This window comes from Xenopus tropicalis, chromosome 7 (genome assembly GCF_000004195.4).
Source record: "Xenopus tropicalis strain Nigerian chromosome 7, UCB_Xtro_10.0, whole genome shotgun sequence".
Classification (NCBI taxonomy): Eukaryota; Metazoa; Chordata; class Amphibia; order Anura; family Pipidae; genus Xenopus; species Xenopus tropicalis.
The window spans coordinates 59392965-59407882 of NC_030683.2; the positions used below are offsets into that span (position 1 = coordinate 59392965).

Consider the following 14918-nt stretch of genomic DNA (forward strand, 5'->3'; position numbering starts at 1 on the left):
CGATGCGACGCGAAACGAATTGCAAACTAGGGGTAGGCAATATTAATCATGAATTTTGACAATAAAGGTATATTTAAAAGATACAAAGTGCAGCACTTTGTAACTATCACTGTAAAAGTGGAAAACGTGGAACCTTTTAATAAAACGTTAAAATAAAAAATGTGGCACTATTTTACAGCAAATTTTACAGAAGATGTTTTAAAGGATCTAATATATAGCTATAACCACAACACATCACACAGCACATACTAAACCTATCAATGTAACAAGGGCAAATTCACTTAGAAATTTACCTTAGAATTATTTGTGAAAGTCTTTGATTATTTTGGCATTGCTAAAATCTATCCTCCTAAAATAGCAGTTCCTGGTAGCTTCAAGTGCTGAACTTCCGTTTTATGAAATGGAAATTCGGATCTGCTAGGTCAGTGCTGTCCAACTTCTGTGGTACCGAGAGCCGGAATTTTTCCGGCCTCCGTGGAGGAGGGCCGATAATGGAAGCTAGTTTTGACCACTCCCCTTTTTAAAACCACACCCACTTGAAACCACGCCCATGTTATCGCATGACCATAGCCATATTAATGGTGGTAGTACAGCAAAGACCTGCTATACTCTGCCTTCTCTACCCTGCCTGTATGTGCCATACTCTGCCAGACCTACCCTGCCTGTGTGTGCCATACTCTGCCTGCCCTACCCTGCCTGCGTGTGTCATACTCTGCCTTCCCTACCCTGCCTGTGTGTGTGCCATGCTCTGCCTGTCCTATGCTGCCTGTGTGTATGGCACACACAGGCAGCATACGGCAGGTAGAGTACGGCACACACAGGCAGCCTACAGTGACACAATGCTGGCACTGCTCCTACAGTCTGCACAATAACTATATATTAAAAAACTTTTTAATTGCAGTACCACCACAGTATATGTTCTTTTTATAGTGTGTAGGGTATATTTGTGGATTTCTACTGCTGAGGTGTGAACAGTTGAAGAATGTGGGTGATTACAGCCTGAGTCTGAGGTGTGAACAGGGGAACAATGTGGGTGATTACAGCCTGAGCCTGAGGTGTGAACACTGCAGGGGGTGAACAATGCAGGGATTAAAAGGTGTGAACAACACAGGGGATTACATTTTTTAACAATACAGGGGGTTTACAGCCTGAATCTGAGGTGTTAACCATGCAGGGGGGCCTGTTAATCTCAATACTGATACCATTTAAAGCTTATACAAAGGTAAGCCATCAAAGCAGCCAGACAGGTGGGGGGCCACAAAGAGGGGGGTTGCGGGCCACCAGTTGGACAGCACTGTGCTAGGTGATACCATGCCATGCATGTATCAGTACACACCAAACAACCATGCTCAAAAGACTGAACCGGGCATTGGATATGGGGTACAGATTGGGTGAGATCTTTAAAATTTTAAGAACAAATTAAAAAGCCAATACCTGTATTATTGCAGCAAATGGGGTGATCCCAACTTTATTCCATGGTGCTGAAGTCACTTAAAGGAACGGTAACACAATTTTTTACATTCAAAATATTCTATCTATTAGTAAATAAATCATATAGAAATTTCAATAGTAGTTGGGGGTTTTTTAGAAATATAACTTTACCACTGATTTATAGAGAGCAGGCTGCAGTTCTCTCCCAAGTCTCGTACCATGCTTCCATTCCGCTCCCCCCTCCCATCGTGCAGGCTCAGGCAGCGCTCCTTCAAACAGAAATACAGACTCAGCTGGAAAGAAGAAAGTCTAGCAGTCGCCAGATCACCTTTTCAAGCTCTGTCCAGTAAAGCAATGGTAATGTAATTTATTAAAAAAAAAGAAGTAAATTGATGAAGATTTTGAAAAAGAAGGACCAGGACCATTGTTGCATAAAGAACACACTGAGCAAAACCCTGCAAAAAGACAGATAGAAAAACTTTTTCTAAATTCTCTGTCGGGAAAGTTTTCCATCTACAAGTATTGTGACTGATCCTGATTCACTTTTCAGACATGCATTTTTACCCCAATATGAGGTCTTATGCATCTCGGATTTTCTAGATGATGACACAGTAATGCTTAACTGGAAGTATGCCGAGGAATGTCTCTCGGTTAAATACACCAATATATGTATAGCCTGTTTCACTACAGCATAACTACAGCGTATTCTAGACTAGAGTTATACAATGCCAAAATGCCAAAATGCTACTCCATTTCCTGTTCCTGTTTCCTTTATTTACTTTTCTTTCTGACACAACTTTAATATTTAACCTTAAAACACACTGCCACCTAGTGGCTAAACTAATTTGTATTAACTATGAACATTTCACATCCTTACAGGATTGTGGTCTGTAATAACAGCAAAAGTAATCATGGAATTTTTTTTTACACCTGCCACAACGGCTAGAGCTTCCTTATCAATCTGAGCATAATTCCTCTTTGTGGAATAGAATGCAATGGGAGCCTCGCAACCACCGCTTACCGTATGACTTACAACAGCCCCTATTCAATAAGGAGAAGCATCACATGTAGGGTTAAGAGGTATATGCAAATCATAATGTATGAGCACACTGCCTGATGATAAAAGTCATCTGTTAAAAGTCATCATTAAATGCCTGCTCATGCAGGGTTGACCACTTCCAGGTAGCATTTTTGTCCAGTAGTCTGTGCAGTGGCTCAGCCACAGTAGTTTTGTCATTCAAGAAGGAATGGTAGAAATTTAATAGGCAGAGAAATGCTTGCAGCTCCTGTTTATTTTTGGGAACTGGCACTTTATGAAAGGCGTTTACTTTGTATCCCAGGAACTCAACACTTGGTACCCCAAACAAACATTTTTCTTTCTTAAGTTTTAACCCAGCATCTGCAAATTGTTGTTATACTGCTCTTACCCTTTCAGTTAATGATTCCGTAGTGTCTGCTCCAATGAGGACATCATCAAAATATGGCATCATCCCTGGCAGGCTTGAAATGAGGTCATCAATTAATTTCTGGAACACACCTGAAGCAATGCAAACTCCTCTATGTGGGGAGGACAACATTATGAGAACAATAAAGTCAATTAAGTTCCTTTTTTTTACTGAAATCTTGCTGTATGTTATTTATGTGTTAAAGCCAATCCTCATCACCAGTGTAATGTTCTGGACTAGATATTAGCATTAAAGAGGTCCACAGCAGCTGGTACTGGAACAAGCTTTACTTAGAACAAAGAGATCATTGAACATCCAACAAGTTGAAAGAATGGAAAGGATAGCCAGGTAGATGCTAGGGAGAATGATTATCAGCTGAACAGGACGTCAAATATCAGTTTAACATGTAACCGTTCCATCTAGTGATCTTATATTAACAGTCACAACGGAAGACTTGTTACTTGTAAATGACGATCTCTTATATCTCTTATCCTGCAAAAGGAAAGCAGACTTCTCTGCTGAGGTTTAATGGTCTCAAGCTTACAGCCAATAAAACAATCTTTCGCTTAGGGTGTTGAAGCTATTCAGTACAAATCTTACCTATCAGAGTTTCTTGATATCAGATTCTGGCGCAGAGGGGTGTAGTACAATCCTTTGTTGCTGATAACTTTTATTTAGAGATGCATATGTAACCCTTTCTTGGCACATTCACTTAATATTGGGCTGTATGTCAGGAGATATGTGTTCTCAGAGTAATATTGATACTGGGAACTGGGAACAGGGCAGTGCCTCCACCTAGTGGACAATGAGGAACACACCTCTAGGGGATCTCCACTAGGAAATAATCACACACGGTTTGCAGCAGTATTAAACTTTATATAACTTTTGAAACAGAAAGTAGAACAACTTTAGGGATGACTGATAATACTGTCCTGAGGAACTTGTGTGGGCTATCCACGGCTGGCACAGCCTCTGTACTTTGCCCATCCCCAACTTTGATCTGGATAGACCCCCAACCCTTTAATCAGTTCAGTCCCTTCCCAAAGAGCTCTTAATTCCCCCCAGGTAGGGCTACCTGCCCCAGAGTACCTTCCCCACTGAAAAGGGTGGTTGCTCCTACGTAGCAGGTAACCAGGCAATATCTGTTCACTCAGGGGACTCAATCTGAGAGTTCCACAGAGGACTTTATATTCCCTGGCAGTCCAGCAGACTTTTATCCTTTCAAGTCTGAGCTCACACAGTTTGTGCTGACTGCTCACTCTGGCTCTCCCTCTGCACTGGCAAACAACAGCAGGGGCTCCTTTTATAAACTGCTGGGCCCGCCCCTAGATTTTTGGCTCCAAAACTTAGGCACACCTCTCCCAGACGTGCACTGGGGCACCCAGCCAACCGGATCCCTCCCCAGGCTGTAGCTAGGCTGGATGAGATCACAGACTGAGAAACAGGGGACAGGGTTCTCTGATCCCCTACACATATAAGAACTGTTATTCACTTGCAGTGCACAATGCAGGAACTCTAGGAACTGTAGTATTCAATATATAGCATAATTAACATATACAATAGATCCCTGCTTTCACATTTTCCAGGGGACCAAAAAAAAATCTGATTAAAATCCAGGAAAACATAAAATACAGGAACGAAAGAACAGCACTGTCCTGTGTGCTACTACAGAAGGCCTTCTGTTGCAAACATGGGCACGCCCACAAAAACCTCCACACAGAATCATTTACTAGATTTAACTCCTCCAATATGGTGTTCAGTGTCACCTAGGGGCCTGAAAACATGGTCCTTTTTCTGCTGCGGACTGATCCCTAAGCCTATCACAAGTAGGGTTTGCTACCTGTCCGGTCTTTCCCCGGACAGCCCGGTTTTCAGAAGGTCTGTCTGAATACAAACCTGCCAGGTCAAATTAGGAAAACTAGATAGGACTCACTGAGATTGACGTGGTGAACGGCCAATCAGCAATCGCCACATAATAACCCGTGATGTCACTGACCCACCTTTTCCCTGCCCCATGACATCACCACCCATCCCCTGTGACATCACCCCCTGCCTGGAGAAAAAAGCCAGCAACACTAAATGCATAAATACGCTGCCATAGAGAATTGCAGGGATCAGTTCCATATTGGTACTTCAGGGGGAACATCATTTATTTATATGATGTATTATGTGGTGTTGCACTGGGGTGTCCAAGGTCCAGCAGGGCTGCCACCCCAGGAACCCCTCACCCCAGTTGCCAACTTATCCACTGTTGCCAGCCTTTACCCCCACCCTGTGTGTAATGCACACTGCATACCGCCTTCTTCCTCCTTGCAGCCATTATTGGGGTTGAGGGTGGTGCTCCCAAAGTGGGGCCCACTGGGTTTTTTTTCCCTGTGGCTACATAGTGTAGTAGTTGAACTATGGATAACATTATTAAGAGACTGCTGTAAGCTAATTAGTACAATATCACATAATAATAGGAGGAAGCCAAACATTGGAGTCTAACAGTCATCTACAAATGTTTTACTACAGTGGGGAAATTATGTAAAGTTGTGAAATTTCATGTTGTAGTGTAATGGTGTTAATCATCACAACATGGTCTCCTTTGAGATAATGCTACAGAGACAGCTCTATAAGGGAGTAACTAAAACGCTCAATTTTAGACGTGCAGACTTTGCCAGTTTAAGGGCATCTCTGCAATGTGTCAACTGGGAAAGGCTTTTCATGGGGTTAGACACAGAAGGAAAATGGAACATCTTTAAAACATTGCTTTGCAGGTATACACAACAGTATATTCCCCTTGTAAGCAAGGAGAGGCATCGCAAAGCAAAACCCTTATGGCTGAATAAAAGAGTTAAGGTCGAGGTTGGTAATAAAAAACGTGCTTTTAAAGCATTCAAGTTAGCTGGGACAGCGGAAACTTTCATCAGGTACAAGGAAGCAAATAAAGCATGCAAAAAAGCTATCAGGCAAGCTAAAATAGAGATGGAAAGGGATATTGCAGCTAGGAGTAAAAATCCAAAATTATTTTTTAATTATGTGAATAGTAAAAAAATGAAGCAAGAAGGGGTGGGAACTTTATTATCACGGGGAGGTACGTTGGTTGATGAGAACGGGGAAAAAGCTGAAATTTTGAACTCTTATTTTTCATCTGTCTATACATCTGAGGAGCCAGATAATGAAGGCTTCCCTTTTAATATACCCAGTGCTAGTAATTTAGCTACTGGCGCATGGGTCACTCAGGAGGAAATTCAAAAGAGACTTGAACATGTAAAGGTAAACAAAGGTCCAGGACCGGATGGGATTCATCCCAGGGTATTAAATGAGCTGAGCGCTGTGATTGCCAAGCCTCTTCACATAATTTTTCAGGATTCGTTGAGGTTTGGCATGGTGCCGAGAGACTGGCGGATTGCTAATGTGGTGCCGTTATTTAAAAAGGGATCTCGTTCTCAGCCTGAAAACTATAGGCCTGTTAGTCTGACATCAGTAGTAGGAAAGCTTCTGGAAGGGGTAATAAGGGATAGGATAGTTGAATACATTGCAGTTCACAATACTATTAGTTTGTGCCAGCATGGTTTTATGCGTAACAGATCTTGCCAGACTAATTTAGTTGCCTTTTATGAGGAGGTGAGCAGGAACCTTGATGCTGGAATGGCAGTTGATGTCATCTACTTAGATTTTGCTAAAGCGTTTGATACAGTACCGCACAGAGGGTTAATGATCAAATTGAGGAATATTGGCCTAGAACATAATATTTGTAATTGGATAGAAAACTGGCTGAAGGATAGAGTACAAAGAGTGGTGGTAAATGGAACATTTTCTAATTGGGCCAGTGTGGTTAGTGGAGTACCGCAGGGGTCAGTCCTTGGTCCTTTGCTTTTTAACTTGTTTATTAATGACCTGGAGGTGGGCATAGAGAGTACTGTTTCTATTTTTGCTGATGACACTAAATTGTGCAAAACTATAAGTTCCATGCAGGATGCTGCCGCTTTGCAGAGCGATTTGACAAAATTGGAAAACTGGGCAGCAAACTGGAAAATGAGGTTCAATGTTGACAAGTGCAAAGTTATGCACTTTGGTAGGAATAATATAAACGCAAACTATCTACTGAATGGTAGTGTGTTGGGGGCATCCTTAATGGAGAAGGATCTAGGGGTTTTTGTAGATCACAAGTTGTCTAATTCCAGGCAGTGTCATTCTGTGGCTACTACAGCAAATAAAGTGCTGTCTTGTATAAAAAAGGGCATTGACTCAAGGGATGAGAACATATTTTTGCCGCTTTATAGGTCCCTGGTAAGGCCTCACCTTGAGTATGCAGTGCAGTTTTGGGCTCCAGTCCTTAAGAAGGATATTAATGAGCTGGAGAGAGTGCAGAGACGTGCAACTAAACTGGTAAAGGGGATGGAAGATTTAAGCTATGAGGTTAGACTGTCGTTGTTTTCTCTGGAAAAGAGGCGCTTGCGAGGGGACATGATTACTCTGTACAAGTACATTAGAGGGGATTATAGGCAGTTGGGGGATGTTCTTTTTTCCCATAAAAACAATCAGCGCACCAGAGGTCACCCCTATAGATTAGAGGAACAGAGCTTCCATTTGAAGCAGCGTAGGTGGTTTTTCACGGTGAGGGCAGTGAGGCTGTGGAATGCCCTTCCTAGTGATGTGGTAATGGCAGACTCTGTTAATGCCTTTAAGAGGGGCCTGGATGAGTTTTTGAACAAGCAGAATATCCAAGGCTATTGTGATACTAATATCTACAGTTAGTATTACTGGTTGTATATATATAGTTTATGTATGTGAGTGTATAGATTGGTTAGTATAGGTTGTGTGCTGGGTTTACTCGGATGGGTTGAACTTGATGGACAATGGTCTTTTTTCAACCCTATGTAACTATGTAACTATGTAACTATCTGGTATCCTAGGAGGGAGGAGCTTAAGTTAGATGGATTATACTGTACTTACGTGGTGCATATCTCAGATATACTGAGTTACATTGCTACTATAAATACCTGCTGTATTGTACTTTACCGAGGGGCCCCTCACCCAGTTATGCTGCTAATATGAATAATATAATAATATGAATAATGTGTGTGTGGGGGGGTGGGGGGGTGGGGGGTTAGACCAATAAATTGACTCCAGTTAAAACCTGCATATTATTGAACAATGAATATACTTGTTTCTTATTGGTTCAGGAATTTGATTGACATTGTTGTTTCACAGAATGGTATTTTATCAGTTTTGTGGAACTGTGTATTCATTTTGTTGATAGAATGAATTCTGTGCTATAGAATCTTACTTTCTGTCACACGCATCTATTTTGTCATGAAAATCTAGCTGGAATTTGCTATTCAGTTACATCATTATATATTTTGTCTACGTTTTGGTTTACATTATTCATTCTGTAAGTAACTTTACACATAACTGTTTTTGTGCATGGATGTTATACATTTGTGAGACAGAATGCTTGTTAAAATTTACAGAATGGAGTTTGAAATATAATATAATCCTTTTGTGCACAAAATTGATTTTATGCTCATTCTTCACTAGAAATATATCTTTTGTATATTTTTTTTACCAGTGTTTATATCCACGCCTTAATTCTGTGTACTGGGGATTGCTATTTGTATATAGAATGTATTTTTATAGACAAAATGTACTTTGGACAAATGGCACCCCATACATTACGGGTAAAACCATGGCGATTTGCATCCAAAATTGCACTTTTCACACTGCACTAGTGTTCATAGTGTTCTGGATACAAGAAATTCATGTATAAGATTTTGATATATAAACAAATTTGCAAATGTTTTTGCTTCTAGAGTTGTGTCCAATAATTGTAAATGGGACCCTTATTATTGTAATAATCATACTTCAAAGTCTTCTCAAGCAAAGGAAATTTCTCTTATTTGAATATAAGATAGCTGTCTAATCATAATTGAAATTAAGGATTTATTGTGATGAGCGAATTTGCATGGATTTTCAGCAAAATTCCGTAATTCCTCAAAAATGGCACGCACATAAAAAAAGTCACCTATCTGCATTTTCAAGAATTTTATAGCAGTTTTGTGAATTTTTTGCCAAAGCGAAATGGGACAAATTCGCTCATCACTAGATATTTAAGACAGATATTGCAAGTCTGTACGTATGCAACAAAACTAAAAGGGACCATGAAAAAATTAATTTCAGAATGGCTAATTTACAAAATGAGCATACAGACCAAGATCAACCCATACCAAAGCCACTTTTCTATTGGTCTTCTTTTTGCATTTTTTATAGTTTTTTTTGTTTTAAAATCTATTTTTATTTGCACCACAATGCAATAATACAAGAATATTAAAATTAACATGTTACTACAATTGCAAATAAATGTTTGTTATAGAATAAAGTTGGGTTTGGTCATGAATGGCATAACATATATATATGTTTCAGTATTAGACAGAATACCTTTATAAGTTCAAATATCACCCCCCCCCCCCCCCCCTCAGCTAACCAGCTAATTCACCCCTTCCCAATCTTCACTTATTTCCTTGGTAGTAACGTTTTTTTTTAAAAAAAGGTTTTATTTTGCATTTTTAATTTTAACAACATAAGGGAACAGTCGGTATTAACATGTTTAATAATCGATCATCTTTGATCAGCTCCTAATAGATAACCAATGTCTTCCTGCCAGATCCTTGGACATATATTGAGCAGTAATTCTGAATTGATAGGATATTTTTTTCTTTCTGTCTGGAAAAATAATGTTTGCCCAGATTGTAAAAAAAGTAACCTGGTGTTTTCTATTAAGAGTGTCCAATCAGTCCATGCTATAAACAAAATCAAGTTTTAGTCTCTAGTTTTATTTAAAAAAAAAAAAAAAAAGTAAAGAGACCATTACCTAACATTCAGATTTTTTTCAAGAATTGTGCTTTTTAGCACTAAAAATTGTGGATTTTACTAATTACATGAAAACTTGAAAAATCTGTAATTTATTAAGCGAAAAAGAACATAAAAAAAAGACAAAACGATGCCATCTAAAAGCTGTCAAGGTCATGTAGAAGTCAGTGGAAGCTGTCTTAGGCAAATTTAACAATTTATTTGATTTGTGGTTTTAGAGGGTTTGGAGTTATTTTCTATTTGTAAGCACACTAAAATTCAGACTCAAGATATGCTCTTAAAAGGTACACACTCTTCAGAACTATAAAGTTCATCCAGGGACTAGTCCAATTGCCCTCTTGGAATAAGGATAGATTGATATATTTTATATAAACATCGAGCAGCCTCACTCCAATCCAGACTTGCTAATATACTCTGGGTGCAGGGTCAAAATTATATGTAAAAGTCTTAAAGGACCCGCACTCCAATTTGCAGATAATCAAGTGGTTTTTATTTTGTGCATCTGTTCAGCCAACGTTTCGGCCAACTTTAGAAATAACACAGTGCCCAGTGCTTCCCTAATACAGACATTCAAAAGTTGGCACCAAGTGGGACGTCACACACACCAAAGTTAAACATCACAAACCATCACTTGTCTAAACATAGAACATGTAATATATTTTCTCACCACATGGTGTCACTGGTGCACAGTGAAAGTGATAATAGTCCATTGAAACAAATTTCAGCCATGGTACATGTGAAATTTAAACAAATTTTATGCTTGGTATCAAAATTGACAGATGTGGGATGTAACATTGTTAATTTGTAAAACCAACATAGTGATAAAAACATGATAAAACCATTTTGTATCCTTATTGCGTACATGTTTTAACCTATTCTTTTTCATAACATTCAGTGTAAAAAAACAGCTTTGTAACAATTGGCCATATTGTTAATTTGTATAAACTGTTAAAACCAACATAGTGATTGGCCATTTAATTCCCCCCCCCCCCCCCCCCCAATAATTTTAAAATCCAAGACTTGTTTGTCTGTGTTACTGTCAATACATACCACCCTAAACATCTGTGATTTGGGTAAAGATATCTTGGGTGGTTACTACGGTAATGTACATTTGTATTCCTGTCAGTTGGTTTCACAAAAATACAAGTGTACAGTTTGTCATCCTTTTTGTACATTTTGACATCCAAAAAATCTATGCTGTCATGGTCATATTTCAAGGTAAATTTCACTGGGCTATTCATATCATTCAAATTATTTACAAAGTTTTCAAGTTCATTAACCTGACCGTAGCCAAATAAAAAATATGTCATTGATCAAGAGCCTATAAAATGCCCTATACTTTCTAAACAATAGATGACTTTCAAATGTGTTCACTCTTGTACGCATGCATATTGCATTAGCATAAGCAGGAGCCACCTTAGATCTCATTGCTGTCCCAGTCCATTGTATAAAACTGTTTTTCAAATTTAAAGGAACAGTAACACCAAAAAATTCAAGTGTATAAAAGAAATTCCAATATAATGTACTGCTGCTCTGCACTGGTACAACTGGGTTGTTTGCCTCAGAAACACTACTATGGTTTATATAAAGAATGCAGCTGTGTAGCCATGGGGGCAGCCATTCAAAGGAGAAAAGGCACAGGCACTTAGCAGATAACAGATAAAACACTATTGTAATCTACAGAGCTTATCCGTTATCTGCTATGTAACCTGTGCTTTTTCTTCTTTTTTCCAGCTTGAATGTCTGCCCCCAGGGCTACACAGCAGCTTATTTATATAAACTATAGTAGCAAACACACAACTTTTACCAGTGCAGGGCAACAGTACATTATATTTCTTTTACTTTAAAACTCTTTAATTTTTTGGTGTTACTGTTCCTTTAAGGTAATTTAAATAAAGTAATTTAAAAGAGTTTAAAAGGGACAGTGTGAACTCTACCGGTGTCCCCCCTGTGATCAATTTTCATACTGCCTCTATGCCTTTATGTTTTATACTATTTATATGTATAATTTTTTTTTTTTTTGCCTTACTCTGCATCAGCTAGGCAGTTTTCCCTTACACAAAAAGGTTGATCTTGACTGGAGCATGTTTTTTTAAGGTACAATGCAAAAGCCCTAATATTGGGCTTTCCTTCCTAGTCATGTCATATTGCAGTCAGGAGTAGTGATGAACAATTCTGTCCTGTTTCGAAAAAATTTTGCCGCGCTGGCCAAATTTTCTTTGGCGAATTTTGTTGTCTGTTTTACAAAAAAATGCCAGCTGTGACACACGGACATTTGCTGCAAATCCATCTGTGCTGAAAAATTTCATCCATTACTAGTCAGGAGCATTGGCTTCAGCCAGTATTTGCTTTTTCACCAGTAATTATTAATGATTTGCAGGGAATAAACAATGTTAATGCATTTGATGGCCAGACGTGGTACTAAACTTTCATTTGCAGGAGTTCTTCATGGTGAGGGCAGAGAGATTGTGTAATGCACGGGTTGTATTATGGCAGATTCTCTTAATTCCTTTTTTTCTTGAACCAAGCATAATACCCAAGGCTACAATACACTTACATACATTTACAAACATACACAGCACACAATTTAGCACAGTTTTTTTTTATTTTGCACAATTTAGCACACTCATTTACACACTTACACAATGTCACTCAGTTTTTAGATGTGTAGACATACAGTATGTATACACAAACACTCACTTGTTTTGTTGTTTCATTGATTTGCATGTAACAGTACCTGGTGGTCTAGTGGGGCGGCGGTGGTCTCCAAGTGAGGCGCGTGTCTTTCTATTCTGGTGCACAGAAGTGCACTCGCTTCCTTTTAAACTTGTCTCACTACATGTCAGGGGCCCACCAGAAAATGCTGGACCATGGACCCACTCTCAAAACTTTAATTTTTCCTCGCCTCTGTGAAACTCTTCATTATCCTAGTCTCTTTTCTATACATACTATGCTCTGTTTTTCTTGTTCCCATACAGAAATAGGGAATGACCATGAAATTGGCTAAATAGTAAGAAGCAAGAGGGCCCACTGACACCTGGGCCCACCGGGAATTTTTCTGGTATTCTGGTGGGCCAATACGACTCTGACGCCATTGTGCGCATGCAAAATTCAAATATTTAAAGGTGCCTGTGCATAATTTCTCCACCCAACTTCTGTTCTGCTTGACTTCTGTTCCGCTGTTTGCCGCCTGTACTGACCTTTTGCGTTTTTACTGATTACGCCTTTTCGACTCGATTTGACCTTGGCCACCTTCGTCTCCTTTCTCTAACTTCCCTTTAACGCTAGGTTCCCTAGCCTGCCCAGAACATTTGCCCTGGTTCTCTCACATTAAGTCCTGGTGGCACCCAAGTAGCAGAGGGCTCCTCCCGAAACAAAAGGTGGCTGTTATAGGCAGAAGAGTGAGCTCTGACCGGGATCTTGGCTGTTGTTCTGGGTTTGGGATACCGTGCGTGACAGTGTACTTTCCAAAAATATATGGTTTTCTGGGGGTTTCTGTATAATTAGGGGGTCTTACGGCACATAATGCGCTGTCAGGGGGCTCTGTATGCAAAAGTAGAGTTGGCAGGTGAGAAATCCATTTTCATTTTCATTTTTTTCACTAAAAGGACACTTGTCTGAATTAAGAAGCGATGTTATTGTTGTTATTTATCTGGCGATGACATATTTTTTCAAAGGTTTTTATTTATGCATTTGTAACATAAAACAACATTAAACATTATGACATTGGTTCTACAAGCGAATTCTGTTCATGTCAGGATATATACAGTACATTGACTTATATAATCAGTAACAACCTACTCAAGGTAATGTTAAGGCTTCCGTCAGAGAGGGTGAAGTGGACTCTGGGGTTCTCAGTGGGATTCGGATTCTTTGGGACAAGATTATGTGATGCTATTCCATAGCCTCGACCCATCCTCCCCATACTTTATCATATTTTGGGGGGCATCCCCTTGCTGTGTAAGTGAGTTGTATCAGTGGCAGAAGGGCTTTAAGTAAATTGAGCCAAGTAGGGACTGTCGGGGGAGAGTCTGCCATCCATTGCAAGAGGATACATTTCCTGGCATAAAACAATAATGTTCTAAAGAGGATGCGCGATGCTGATTTAGGAATAATATCATCTATAATGCCAAATAAACAAATCTTGGGATCGAGTATTTTAGGTAAAGATGTTGCATTTTGGATGTGGTCAAGGACCTGGTCCCAAAAGTAGTGTATTTGTGGGCATAACCACATTAAGTGAAAATAGTCGGCTTCAGGGGCACCACATTTAGGGCACTGAGACGAATCACAAATTCCCATTCGATATAACCGTAAGGGGGTCAGATGGAGTTTATGAATGATTTTGAATTGGATTAGTTTGTCTCTTGTAGAGATCAAATAGTCATAGGCCCTGTCTGTCGCTTCTTCCCAGTCTTCGTTGTGCAGCTCCGGTATGTCTTGGCACCAAGCTTTTTGGGCTGTGAGAAAGGGCGATTGGAGCGTAGAGAGGAGCAGAGAGTATACTGTGGTGATCAGCTTTTTGGGGGAGGGGTTTCGAAGGGTGATTTCAAGCTTAGTAAGCACAAAGGGGACTATGGTTCTTTGGAATTGGTGTCGGAAGGCCTGTTGGAGTTGTAAGTATGAGAACCAGGGTAATAGGTCTCCAGTATCTATGTGTTTGATCTGGCTCCTAGGTAGCAGGGCCCCAGCATTGGTCACATCTCCCAGTGTACGTATGCCCCAGTGTGGCCACACCCGGTATGGGGCAATTTGTTGGAAGTTGGGTAAGTAGGAGTTTCCCCACAATGGCAGGCCCGGGGATAGGATTGGAGGTTTCAGTTTGTATAATTGTAATATCTTTTGCCATGCTTTGTAGGGTGTCACAATGATTGGGTGGTTAGTTTGGATATCTAATGGTTTACGAAATGGGATATACTTCAGAGACTCCATTGAGCTAGCTAGGGTTGCCTGGAGTGGAACATTGGGGTTAGTGAGATCTGGGGAGAACCACCATTGGACGTAATAGACCTGTGCTGCTAGGAAGTAAAATTGCCAGTGTGGGAGACCTAGACCGCCTTCTGTGATTGGTGCTCTAAGTTTGGCTCTGGAAAATCTGGGAGGTTTGTTGGCCCACAGAAAGGCAGTCTGTGCTTTATCTAGAGAGGCAAAAAATTTGGGTGGAATGGAAATAGGTGAGTTGTGGAA

General features: G+C 39.9%; 1 protein-coding gene across 1 annotated transcript in view; it reads left to right on the forward strand.

Moving 5' to 3' along the window:
• Nucleotides 1-14918, forward strand: part of cabp4 (calcium binding protein 4) — an 87586-nt gene that overhangs the window by 39519 nt on the left and 33149 nt on the right. The gene's annotated exons all lie outside the window — the stretch shown is intronic.